The sequence below is a fragment of the Acomys minous genome (assembly GCF_964271855.1).
Source record: "Acomys minous genome assembly, chromosome: 4".
Lineage (NCBI taxonomy): Eukaryota > Metazoa > Chordata > Mammalia > Rodentia > Muridae > Acomys > Acomys minous.
Window position 1 is genome coordinate 114361753 of NC_140486.1, and position 12641 is coordinate 114374393.

Below are 12641 nucleotides of genomic sequence, written 5' to 3' on the forward strand. Positions count from 1 at the left end.
CTGCACTCACTGCACCCACTGCAACATATGCCTGTTGTCCCGGAGCAGGTCCCAGGCCTCACACGGCCGCCTCTTCTTTGCTGTATGCAGTACAGATCTCTCCCACATCCCTTCCCACAGGGCAATGACAACGCCTGGCCAGAGCCAGGGACAACTTCAGAACTCAGACTGCTTGGCCATAGTTCCCAGCAACAGTAGCGTCCTGATTGTTCCAAGGTCTGACAGACATTGCCTCGTGAGGGGCTGTCTATGTCACCTTTCTCCTCAGACTCTCAGCAGCTTTTGTGGAGGCTGTTCTGTGTGAGCCACACTCAGGCCTGGCTCAGAGCTCTGCAGTTATGGTGGCTCTCCTGAGGCTCTGGCTGCCGGCCATGGAGGGCACAGACTACGCAGTTGGACTGTTTGCATCAGAGCCTTCAATGTCCAACTCTTCCTCAGGCCCAGCCGGATGCTGTCAATTTTCCATCCTGATTGGCCTTTTCATTTGTGGGAAGAGTGTGTTGAAGACCCCAACCTCCATCCCCCACACCGTGTGCTGCATGCATTCCCCTCATGCATGTCTCTAGAAAACATGCAATTCATTTAGTCTAGAAGAGTCTCTCAGCAACCGCTGTTTAGAGCTGACAGATTGAATATTGTGCTAAACATATCTTGGACACACCCTAAGCACTTGCTTGGAGGTGAACATTGGGGAGATGTGCTGGATTTAACTCCTGGCGCACATGGTGAAGTCTGCTGCTGAAAACACTCAGGGGCACCTGCCAACATGCAGTCACTTTCTTTTTCCTGTAAGAGGGTGATGGGGAAACTCGGACATCAGGCTGATTGGAAAGCATGCTGTTCCCAAACAGTTCTTCCCGGGCTGAGGGCTTGACTGCCAGTTTGGGGCTGTTTCTAGGGATGTGTTATTTTGTCTACAGTTTTGGGCATAACACCGATTTTAAAGTGGCTGTTGGGACTCTAGGTGAGAGAAGCACGGAAGAATGGGGAAATAGAAGGATCCAGAGGGTCCTAGAAACCTACAAGAAAAACATTATGACAGGCAGATCTGGGACCAGGGGTCCTGCTCAAACTATGGCACCAGCCAAGGACAATACATGCAGTAAACTTCAAACCCCTACATAGATCTAGCCAATGGACAGGACATTATCCACAGTTGAGTGGAGAGTGGGGACTGACTTTCATACGGACTCTGGTGCCTGATATTCGACCATGTCTCCTGGATGGGGAGGCCTGATGGCACTCAGAGGAAAGATAGCAGGCTACCAAGAAGAGACTTGATACCCTATGAGCATATACAGGGGGAGGAGGTCCCCCTCAGTCACAGTCATAGGGGAGGGGAGTAGGGGTAAAGAGAGAGGGAGGGAGGAATAGGAGGATACAAGGGATGGGATAACAATTTAGATGTAATATGAATAAATTAATAAAATATATATAAAAAAGAAAAAATGGCTGTTTTAGAGGAGGGTTTTTGCAGGCTGAGAAATGGAAATGTGGAGACTTTCACTTGTCCTCAAGGTTGTTCAAAACAAAAACAAGTGGCTGTGGAGATGGCTCAGCCACACAAGAAGGAAAAATTTTTGTGCCCCAGGCTGCATGTGAAAAAGCTGAGCGTGGTGGCCCACACTTGCAAGCTCAGCACTGGAAACCAGGGACAGCTGCATTCCTGGGACTTACTGGCTGGCCATTCTAGCCTGACCAGTGAGCTGCAGGCTCAGTGAGAGACTGTGGGGGGCACCTGAGGAATGACACCCATGGTTGACTCTGGCTTACATGTGCACACACAGCAGCACACTCATGTGCACACACAGGCTTATACATAAAAGACCAAGGTGGAGCCAGTCTTTGGAAACTTCACCTCCAGCTCCTCTCCCCTCCCCTCCCCTCCTCTCTTCTCCTTCCTCCCCCCCCTCCTCCTCCTCCTCCTCCTCCTTCTTCTTCTTCTTCTCCTCTCTCTCTCTCTCTCTCTCTCTCTCTCTCTCTCTCTCTCTCTCTCTCTCTTTCTCTCTCTTTCCTGGTCTCCTGACATGGGCTGCTGAATATTGGCTTCTTAGTAAATGGTCTCATGCTGTTTCCTCATCAAAATGCCAGGTCAGAGCAAAGCAACATTTCCGAATCTGTAATTCTAACAGGCCACTCAACTCCAAGAAAAACCATGATTCCCTTACAAGATGCCAGACTTGAAAACACATCTAGTTTGACTGCAGGTGTAAATGTCTCTGATCAGAGTTGCTATTTCTTCTCCACAAAGGCAGCAGCTAAGCATTGCTGTAGCCTTTGCCTTGTGAGTTCCAGAAGATCCTCAGTTTCCATCCATCAGTCAATGGACATGTGGATGGCTCTTGTGATCTTTAATTGCCCTCCCTTGTATTAATTGTAGGAAGATGCAAAGAGGCTTTCTTTTGGGTCTTTGTTTTTATTTTGCTTTTTTTTTTTGTTCCCCACCCCTCCCCTCGAGCAGCCATTTAGAGACTGGAACGAATGCAGGAAGATATGGAAATCTAGCTGAGCAATTGCCTTCACATAATAGGATCCTTTCATACGTCCTCCAGAGGATTCTATTCATGCGTCATGATGCCAAGTTCTGGCAAATAAGCCAAGCTGGATTAAGTTACAGCCAAGTATGTTGACTTTACCCATTCAATTTATTCTTGGCAAACTTCAGAGAGTATTTATAATAAAGTCCCATTTCGAACATTCGAGGGCCCCGGTGGAGTTCTAATAACACTGGGTATTTATTTAATGTCTAACTCTAAGAGTTCAAAGCACTTTATAGGCATTCCTTGACTGATCTTAACATCCCTGCAAGATTTTTACAGCTTGGACAAGTCAATCGAGGTCCCGAGACCTGCCTGGGATCACCCAGGAAGACTGTGCTACTTTCTAAATGAATCACCACGTTGCAGACGCGCAGAGGCTCCTGTACCCTCGCTGGCGACTGCATTCTCTGGCTGTTGTCTCAGCGTCGCCCAGTGGAGAGTTATTTGTTTATTTCTCCATGGAGATCTTTAATTAAGGAAAGCCGAAAGCCCCACAAACACTTCTGTCTATGTGTCACTGCATTAATTGGGCAAAATATCTTTTAAATATTTTGATTCTTTAGCAATGAAGTTAACGTTCTGGTAGTCAGAGGGAAAAGCAGGCGCCATTTGGATGGCGCCATGGGCCAGATCTCTTCACAGCTTCCAGAATGGATGTGAGCTAGCTCTGGAAGAGGTGGCCTGTGGGGCTGTGGGTGGTGACATCATCATCCAGAGACATCACTGAACTCAGTGGCTCCTTCAGCTGCTTATGAGACACTGGCTGGAGCATCACTGTCATGTCACTGTCTGTGTGGACCCTCACCAGGACACTGATTTAGCATTTAGTGGGCACTGCTGATGTTTGGCAAGTGGCACTCCATTTATACTCACTGTGGCATTGGTGCCGGTGAGGAGGCCACATTTGATTGAGCATACGAAAAGGGGGAGACAGGATCAACAGTCATAGGCTTCCACCTGCTCATTAGAATTCCCCTCTTTCTTTTTTATAACTTATATTTATCTTTTAAAAATGTATTCACTTTACATCCTGATTGTAGGCCCCCTCCCTCATCTCCTCCCAGTCCCGCCCTCCCTCCATCTTTCCCCCTCCCTCCCTCAACCCAGTCCTCAGAAAGGGGGAGCCCTCCTCCCCTACCAACTGACTCCTGCCCATCAAGTCTCCTCAAGACTGCCTGCATCCTCTTCCTCTGTGGCCTTGCAAGGCTGCTCTGCCAGAGGGAAGTGAGCCAAAAGCAGGCAACAGAGTCCATGGCAGAGACAGCCCCTGCTTCCCTTAGTAGGGGACGCATAGGGAGGCTGAGCTGCATATGAGATGCATCTGAGCAGGGGGCCTAGGTCCTCTCCATGCATGGTCCTTGTTTGGTGCATCAGTCTCTGCAGGCCCCCCTGGGTCCAAATTAGTTAGCTTTGTTGGTCTTCTTGTGGAGCTCCTGTCCCCTCTGCATCCTTCTATGCCCCTACTCTTTTGGTGAGAAGTTGCCCTTCGTTTTCCTGACTGTGCTCTGAAGTACCACGGAAGGCCATTTACAAGGACTTATCCCGATGATCATAGAGTCAGGGCTCCAAGTACCCTGCAGAGCCTTTGTGGGGTGTGTGTGTGTGTGTGGGGATGGAGCCCATAAAAGAGAAGGCACTTGTCCCTACCACCTGTTTATTTTATAGCCCGTATATGGTCTGCAAGTCCTCCCAAGATTGTTTGCAGGGGTCAGAGGTTAAGCCTGCCTGCCATGGCTCATGGCTCTCCTTTCTCCCTTCCTGGGGAGCTGAGTGTTAAGCCCAGAGCAGTGGGGTCCAGTGCTGTGCAGGGCTTAGGAGCACCAGCTGCATCAGCAGACCCTGGAGCCAGACTGTGTTTGACTGTGGCGGTTCATGTGGCTGTGTGGGCGGGTGAGTTTCTCTACAGCATGTCTTAGTCTCCGCATCTGTGACATGGGATTAGTGCTAACCGTACCTGATTGATGAAGCAGATGCGGGCTGATGGCTACAGAATTCTGAAGTCTGCACACGATTCGTGTGCTTTGTAGGTTTATGGGTTAGTATTACATTACTGTAACTCAAGAGTCTTTTTCAGTGGAAAGTATTGCCAGTGTGATGCCAGCATCTGGGCTCAGGCGGATGTTAATAGCCCCTCAAAACAGAGATGGGGGCTCAGGAGACTGGGGCATTAGGAATGTCAGCAAGGTGCTATGCAGGGATGATCTGGCACCGTGGCCTTCCTTGGGGATGGTTGTGGGTGACAGGTATCACAAGGAAGTGATTCGGGGAACTTCCTGAGACCCCAGCCTGGGAAGGCTGCTCTCCAGCTATGTATGGGCCATGGTGGTGGAGATGCCTCCTGGCTCCCCTTTACTTGGCACAATAAACTCCTTGGATATGGACAGACCACTTGGCAGAGGAAGGGTATAGAAGCCCTGCAGATGTGGCCTCCTCGTTATGAGACACTCCTGACATTTACAGCATCTGATGCTCCAGCCCTCTGGACCTCCGTCTCTCTCAGTGGGGAGAGTGCCTCTACGATATAGCAATGGTGCTGGAGAGGACTCAGCTAGAGTCCTACTCGTGCTAGCTGAGTGTGTCTTAGCCGGACAGTCCCCTTGATGCACACAAAATGGTACTAGGAAGAGGCTTTCACTATCTAAGGAGTTGGCAGAAGCCAAGAGTAGTCTGGATCCCCAGCCCGGAGTCTGGATTCGTATCTGTCTCTCTAGCTGCAAGCCAGGATGATCCAAGGGAAAATGGCCTCCACTGTTTCCAGTCAGTTAGCATCTTATACCTGGTTCAAAACAGTACGCTTCCCCAGAATGGATGTCACAGCAGAAGAGGATGAGTTTGTATCACAGCCAACACCATGCACACTAAAGTGTGAGAGCCACGGGGCCAGGAAGGACATAGGAACAGCATTTTATTTTCTGCTTTCTAGACTCTTAACAGCAGAGAGTGACCTATGAGCCTGTAGGAGGACAACAACAAAAATGATGGACTTGTGACAAGGCAAATGTAGAAAGATGCAGTGGTACAGAGTTTAACATTCAGTTAGGGAAAGTCTCTTGAGAGAGACTTGGACTGCTAAAAGTGAGTATCACTCTTGCAGAGTTCCAAGCACCCAAGTCAAGTAGTTCACAGTTGCCTGTATCTCCGTCTCTAGGGACTCCGACACTCTCTTCTGGACTCAGGGGGCACATATACACATGGTCAAAAGTAAACAAAAACAATACATAGTAGAAGAAAAGGTGAGAGTCAGTCAGGTTCAGGGGCGCCAGTCAAATAAGCTTCTGGTCCCTCAGGGTGAAGTGACCAATATTGAGGGCATTATGGCTGTGGTCTGCCCTGGTTTTAAAGTCCTAACCCAACAGCAGCCGCCAAGCTCTCTGGGCTGACATTAATGCACGAAGATATGCCAAAAACAAATAGTGGGGGAGGGGAGGATAATCCTTTGGCTTTTAAGAGATAAAAGAGAGTAAGTAAGGAGAACTCTGAATAATTAAATTATAGCCGAGAGTCCACTTGCAGTCTGCAAAGGCAGAGGACATCTTCCAACTTTCTCCAGGACATTTACAAAACCGGACTGTGTATTGAACTACTTAAAAATCTCAATAAATTCCTAAGAGCAAAACACGCCATTTGAATTCCTTGCCCACAATACAATAAAACTAGAGGGAAATAAAGGATATATAAACAGGAAACTGTGGCCACTGGAAAGTTACAACAAAGCAACACGAAACAAAACATTCCCGAGTAGATGCGAGGTCAGAGATGACATCAGGACCACAGCAATAAGCAATCTGGTAGATTTAGGCAAAAGTTTGGTCCTGGTGACGATGGGTTCTGATTACAAGGACTGGAGCAGGAAACTTGAGGGCTGTCTAAAACATCTGAGATAGGGGAATGGGTGGGAAGGATACCATGTGGCCGTTAAAATATCCTTATGGATGGGAGGAAGCTCATGGCATTTCCAGTAAAAACCCAGATATGAAAATTCATCTATTCTCACACTGTGGCCACTGTTCACCTGGGAGTGGTAGAGAAACACTTGCATCCATGTACGTGTGGCAATCCGTCTTTCTCTTTGCTCTCAGTTGTTTTGTACGTTGTTTTTGATGAGGATTAATTGTGCACCAAAATAAACAAACACACAGACAAAGGGTGGGCGTGGGGGAAGAGCAGGGATCTGACGTACAGCAGTTGACTCCCCACGGGCAAATGATCTGGGTACTGAGGTCACTGTGTAAGGCTTTGACTAAGTGTAATACTTACAAAAGCTATAGTGGCAACTTCGTTCACTTTCTCCGCACAGGTCCTTGCTGACAGCTCCCACTGTTTGCAGGGTGATCACAGGCTGACTGCTTCTGGGCCATAGTTCCAGATTCCCGAGATGAGCTGGCAGTCTTCAGAAATACCGTGGCATGTGTGAACAAGAGTATCGGAGACTGCAGGGAAAGATTGCCCACAACACCCCCAAACATGCCTCAGTCCCGGAATCTGCTTGCCAGAATTTGGCTGGCAGATCATATCATGTAGACACCATCCTTGCAGCTTAATTACTAGGGTAGATGTGCATCAGAGACCCCTACTGAGGACATACCAGCGAATTCACCCAGTGGGGAATGATCTACTCCCAGAAGTTGCTGGACCAGGACTAGCTGCTTCCATCTGGGCCAATCAAAATAGTCCCTGATGCATATCATTATCCTTTTGGAAGTCTGTGCCAAGAAATTTTGTTGATGTGGGCCTGGGGAAGCCTGGGTCCTCTGTAAAGGAGAGCTGCAGGCAGTTACACAGGTCACTGTGCAGAGAGGCCGAGGGTTGTTGATCACGCGCTAAGAAGGAAGAAAGCAAGTAAACATGGGGGGAGGTCTGCAGCTTTACTAAATGTTCTGCCAGGGAGTAGCCCTTTGCTGTTGAGACTCCCTGCTGAGGCTTCTGGGATTCTGTTACAGGCAAGCAAAGTGATTGAACTGCCAGGGCAAGTATGTTGTGTTTGGAACTGAAGAAACGAGCTTCTAAGTTTGGGTACTCAGAGCCATGCTAACCAGCTGTAAAGTGTAGGGAGCAGTGGTGTTTGTGTTTTCTTCTTGGCCATGCAAATCTTCTGTATGAGTTGGAAAGACCTGTCGATGGAACAGGAAATAGATACCAATGGGGGTTTACACAGTTTAAAAATTGTTGGCAAGACTTGATGGCAATCAATACTGAGTTAAGACCTGACTATGAACTAGCAACGTAAAACAACAGCAAATGTCTCATTAAGAAATGGGAGGCATGTTAGGAGTGCATCTAACATAAACTGAGGAGTGGTGACAATTCCTAAGAAGTGATAAAAGGACGGAGATTACCTGGAAACATCTGTCAGCGCCGCACCTAAGGCTTCGGGTTTAGCAAAGACATGTACAGACCGTTCACTTCCATTTGACTTTCAGATAAACATTGCATTGTTTAGACTAAGGATATACTAAATGTTGCATGAAATATAGACATACTCCCATACATTGTTCTTTGACACCCCCCGACATGTGCACATATACACACAATAAGTAAACATAAAAACAACAGAACCCCAACATAATCTAAGCCATTTACAAGTTTTCTTTATGTTTAGTCCCTCACAGCCACCATAGTAACTGGGCTCCTTTCTGATTTACTGAGCTGATAGTCTAAGTTAGCTAGTTCTCTCTCTCTCTCTCTCTCTCTCTCTCTCTCTCTCAACTATTAATATTCTTATCTCAAGAATAGCTCAGTTTTCAAAAGTAACATTCATGGGATAGCACCCTCTCCCTTAAGAAATTCTTCACCTTCACAACTCAGTCTCATCTGATCCTTTCCTGTCAAAACAGATCCTTAGAAATGTGCCCTGGGCCAGGACGACTGCTGTCCTGCCTGTGCCTTGTGACTCAGTGTTGCAAAGGGCTCTAGTACATCACAGGCAGAATCTCTGCAATCCGGTCTCTAAGTGGAGCCAAACAATGTTCCCCAATGCCCATCGGTTTCTTTAAGGAAGTAGGGCACAAGGCTTCTGGGAAGACCAAAGAGTAGAAACTTGGGCAAATGCTCTTCTATAGCAAACCTAAGTAAATAACAACTTCAAACTGGAAACACCCTCCAGGAAGGCTTCTCAGCTTATGTTTGAACAAGATCTGTGTTGGTAAGATGGGCCAGTTGGTAAAGGCTGTCACCAAACCTGACAGTCTGAGCTTGACCCTCAGGAGCCCTATGATAGAAGGAAAGAACCCGCTCTTGTAAGTTATCCTTTGTCTATACACATACGCACACACAACACACATGCAGGTGGGAACACACACACACACACACACACACACACACACACACACACACACGCACATGCACATGTGTACATATGCACAATAAGTAACATTAGTAACCAAAACAACAACACCCCAACATAACGTAAGCCATTTCCAAATTCCCTTGATGTTTCGGTCTACACAGTCACCATGGTAACTGGGCTCCTTTGTAAGATGCTTAGCACAACCGAAGGCCTAGTGTCTATCTCCCTATAGGAACTTTGGCCCCTGAGCCATGTTTGTATTACAAACCTTCATGATGTCAACAGCTCTAAGAAAGTCTAGGATTACTTTATTCAAAGACTGCTTTGTCAACCCTATTGCATTTCTTAATCCTGACTGTGTCTGAGCCAAGGGTACTGCAATGTCAGTGTGGAGTCAGTCTGAGTACAGAGCTGCCCTGCTCACTGCTTGGACCAATGACATTGATGACACACATACCTCAGAGGGGAAGAGAAAAGTGAGAGGGGAATCCTGGCCTTAGTGGTTGAGAAGTACATGTGCCTCCTATTTCTCCACACTGACCTAATCATCTGTTTTTGGGTGGGACACTTGGCTCCCCTACCCCATCCCTGCATCCTGCTTGCTATCTTACATAGGCATAAGACGATGGCTTGGCTAGCAGCCAGCATCCCTGTAAACCTCACCCCAGCCTGGAAACAGAGTTATTCTGCCTCCTTCTCTTTGTAGCTGAGGCCAGCCTTTCACCAAAGTAAAATACAGAGCTACAGTCATAAGAACAAAATGTACGTCCCAGTTCCAGGTCAATCGGAATTCAGGCGTCTGCTCTTTCAGGCAGGCGAAACGATCGCAGAGGAAAGAGGTCTGCCAACTGTGTCCACCACCTGACGTTCTTGCTAGATGTACTTTCCATGCTTATGGATTGTAGAGGCTGGACCTCTGGCCAGAAGGCATAGGACACAAGCCTGCTAGTGCCAGCGTCCAGCTGAGACATCTTTTTTTTCTGAAAGGTTGACAGGCCAGCAAGGCTAGGAGTCCCAGGCTGCAGCAGAGACACATACCATGCTTGTCAGTTTTTTGTCAACTTGACATAACCCGGAAAGACACTGTCAGTTGAGAAAATGTTTTGATTTTCACTGTAGGGAAGTCACTGGGGGGGGGGGGCATTTTCTTGATTGATGATTGATTTGGGAAGGTCCAGCCCCACTGTCAATAGTGTCACTTCTGGGCAAGTTGTCCTGGGAGGTACAAGAAAGCAAACGACAAAATTGTGGAGATGGAGCCAGGACGGCAGCATTCCTCCATGGCTTCTGCTTGAGTTCCTGCCTCCATGTTCCTGCCCTGAGTTCCTGCTCTGACTTCCCTTCATGATGGACTGTAAGCTGCTCATTGTATTTATCACAGCAATAGAAAGCAAGCTGTTTTGCTATAATCTGGTGCTAAGAAAGGTCTGCAACTTCTGCGGATGCCTCTCATCTCAGGGCAGGACCTTCTGCAGTTGTTCCCAGGAATTTTTTTTAATAATAAATATTTTATTTATTTTTTCCATTTTTAAAATTAATTTATTCAGATTACAAGTCAATTGTTCTCCCATCACTTGTATCCTCCTGTTCCTTCTACCCTCCCACGCCCACCCTATTGCCCTCCCTTAGGTCCATGTCTGAGAGGGATCTCCTCCCCCACTTTATGGTCACAGGCTAATAAGTCTCATCTTGGTAGTCTGCCTATTCGTTCTTTGAGTGCCACCGGGATTTTGCACCAGTGTATTTCAGAGTGGAACTCTTCCTCATTGTCTGGATCATCGTGGGATACCCATAACTTAGGGACCTAATCTTGTGGTGCTGGCGCATTCTGCAGCCAAGACTAGAAACAGTTCCCAGGCTATAGCTCCTGTTCTGTCACATCCTGGAACGTCTACCACAGAGGGGAGGCCCACGGATACCTGCCCCCGACCGCACAACCCATGCTCTGCCAGCCCCACAGGGAGTCTTTTCGCCTGGGTTTGCAGGTGAGAGCCGTGTAGGAGGTGGGCTCAACAGCTTGCCCAGGGTCCACTGCTGCCTGGTGTTCAGGTCCCCGAGGCTTTCCTAGGTAAAACCAACATAGAACCTTCAGGAATCTATGTATGGCACGACTTCTGGGATTAGCATAGTTTGAGAGCAAATCTCTAGAAGAACACTAGGGACAGAGAAATAACTCGACAAAAGTCCCTGCTACACTGGGTATTATATTATTATTATTATTATTATTATTATTATTATTATTATTATTATTATTATATGGTTTTGATTTACTACGTAAAAATTAATTTTACTGAGTAAAAGTAAAAGGGTGGAGATCAGTTTTGGAAAGGAGTTTTATTCTTGTCTCCATAACTGGAGAGTGGGGGGCAGAGTCAACACAGAGACACCTGGGTCTGTCAGATTCTGGAAAGCAAGAGCTTATAAAACTGCATTGGCTTTGCTTCAAAACTGAGAAAAGAGAAAAAGGGCAACTCATAAATCCTGAAGCTTAGGGTGGGTGCCTCACACAGGATGAGCCATTTAAATGAGCTCCATTTAAACCACGAATGGGCTGGGCCCGGTGCTTGGTTTAAGCTAGCATCAACGTGAGCTTGCATCAGCGCTCAGGGACAGGATGAGCCACTGAGAAGCTCAGACAAGGAGACTGCCAATGTTAGCTCCCTTCCCCCCAAGTATGTCAGGGCACGCTCAGGTCCTGCTTTCTGGTAATAAGGGGACTGAGATTTAGCTCTGGGGACAGCTGTTTTCCAAACATCAAAGAGATGAGCCACAGAGGTGTGACGTGTGCATTGCAGCCCCCACAGTCTAACTCTGTATCCCTGTGCAACTCATCTCAAGGGACCCGGAAGATCTTCTTGCATGATTTTCATGCATTGGCAATCAGGTGCTAATTGGGGACCTTGGTGTCACTCGGTGCTCATGCCTGGCCACTGTCTCTCTGTGGTCCTGTTGCCAGATCATGGCTGGCAAACTGTTCCAGAATATTCTAGTTGGATGAAAAGCCTGGGCCCAGCCTGCAGGACATCATGAAGTGTCTTGTGCACTCAGCCAGCTCTGAGTGCCCCATGTAAGATGGAGGTAGTTGAAGCCTGCCTGCTTTGGCTGTTGAAAACCTAGTTCTAAGAGTTTGCATTGGTGGAAAGTTGTTTCATAATCAGAAAAACTTCACTCTTACTAGCTTAAGCCTCCTCCTCCTCCTCAATTAGCCCCATTTAAGTCTGGAGTTAGACACTAGACGTAGGCTTCGCAGTCTATGTATCTTTGATGTTAAGGAACATGTCAATGTTTGCTTCCTTCCCCCCAATGATCCAAACCTTGAATTCTTAAGACCTGAGGAGAAAATCCATCTGGACCTAAGTCCCCTGCAGTAGTCAAGCCAGTGTGAGGCCGTTAGCCCACCCAGCCTCGGTCATTTGCCTTCTACACAGGAGATCCCCAGGGATGGAGATGATGCTTCTGGTCATACAGGCTCCATGAAGGGTACCCCGCCTCGCTTGCTCTGATAGAGCCATCTCAGCACCCGCTTCAGGCCCTGGGATTCCCCACATGCAAATGGTACCCAGTCTTCCTCTTCTTGCTTCGGGCAAGTCCCAGGGCAGCAGGACATAGGCTGTGGCTCCCGTGATATGGTCCGTCTGTGCTAGTCTGCCCAGATGCTTCATGCTTGTGTAAGTGTATGAGTGTGTGAGTGTGTGTGTGTGTGTGTGTGTGTGTGTGTGTGTGTGTGAAAGAGAGAGAGAGAGGGAGAGAGAGAGAGAGAGAGAGAGAGAGAGAGAGAGAGAGAGAGAGAGAGAGATTGATTCAGCTCGGTTAGC